The sequence below is a fragment of the Pseudochaenichthys georgianus genome, chromosome 24 (genome assembly GCF_902827115.2).
Source record: "Pseudochaenichthys georgianus chromosome 24, fPseGeo1.2, whole genome shotgun sequence".
In the NCBI taxonomy this organism is placed as follows: Eukaryota; Metazoa; Chordata; class Actinopteri; order Perciformes; family Channichthyidae; genus Pseudochaenichthys; species Pseudochaenichthys georgianus.
Genome location: NC_047526.1, coordinates 6,730,338 through 6,731,695, shown reverse-complemented (window position 1 = coordinate 6,731,695; position 1,358 = coordinate 6,730,338). Strand labels below are relative to the sequence as shown.

General features: G+C 42.2%; 1 non-coding gene across 1 annotated transcript; it reads right to left on the bottom strand.

Moving 5' to 3' along the window:
• Positions 1-396: 396 nt before the first annotated feature.
• On the bottom strand, positions 397-470 carry trnat-agu (transfer RNA threonine (anticodon AGU)). Its single transcript has one exon. It is a non-coding gene; the product is annotated as a tRNA-Thr (tRNA).
• Between the last annotated feature and the right edge of the window lie 888 nt (positions 471-1,358).

Below are 1,358 nucleotides of genomic sequence, written 5' to 3'. Positions count from 1 at the left end.
GAACAGCAACAACGTCTATATTCTCTCTAAGAATTAGCACTGCTGGGATTTGAACAGGAGTGTTTCAAGGACAGACTATTTGTGTAACTAAAGCAAAAATGCACTTTTTATTTTGAAAGGAGTTAAAGTCTAAAGATTCCCTGAGCCAGACATTCCCTAAGGCCAGTAGGAGATCTCTGAAGCAGGCATATTCAATGATAGCAAATGATTGACAAAATAATCTCAAGGAGAATTACAAATAATGTGTTAGGAGATTTTGTCCTGTCTGCGTATGAACATTATTTGTAATTATATAAACCTGAGATGAAGACAGTTTTGGGGTCATCTTGAGCAGAATGATCTCACATCTAAAGAGGCATCTTCAGGTTGTTCAGTTAAACTCTGCAGTCTTACATGAGGCGCTGCTGGGATTTGAATCCAGGATCTCCTGTTTACTAGACAGGTGCTTTGACCAACTAAGCCACAGCACCTCTTCTTCAGTCATCCAAAATGAACTAGAGATCGCCTTCAGAAGAAATGTAATTCCACTCAAGTTAAACTAAAACAGTTTATATCTCAGGCGTTATATAGCTCCTCCTGAGACAACACACATCCACCTGCTCAACCCTCCCAGCTAGCGGGGTACGTTCTCACAACCTTGGCTAACATTACTAGGGGTGTAACGGTTCACAAACATTTCGGTTCGGTACCTCGGTTTTTAGGTCACGGTTCGGTACGTTTTCGGTACGACAGAAAACACTATCACAAAACATAAAATATATATATATATTTTTTTATTATTATTAAACTGTGAATAATGTATTCACTTAAATAAATACAAAATATAATAAAATAAACATTAGCCGCGTTCACACTGCGGTACTTTTCCCACAAAGGTTCATGCGAACTTAGTTCATGTGAACTCTTTAGTTCGCATGAACTAAGTACAGATCGCGTTCACACCAGAAAAAGTCCCTGGGGGTGGATTAGGCAAATGAAGCCGCTGACCTCACTTCTTCTTCTTCTGCTTTGGGTTTACTGGCAGGCCGCAAACCACTTCACGGCGTATACTCACGGCGTATAAATCCCCGGCCGGAAGTCCCCGGAGTTGGGGACTGGCTTCAGTAGAAGCTGCTGGGAGTCCCAGTAGCTTCTACTGAAGCCTTCCGAGTAAATCGCCAGAACGCCGACACCTCCTCATCTCCACCGCTCCCATGTTTTATTTTGTGTTGCCATAAGTTAGTCTCTCTGCGTTTCTGCGCTGGGCTAATGCTAATGCTAATAATGCTAATGCGAGGATAATAAAATGGCGGCTTCACAAAACTTTTTGGGAGTTTTACGGGGCGTGGTTTGCAATCCGCCCAGCCAATCAGGAATAT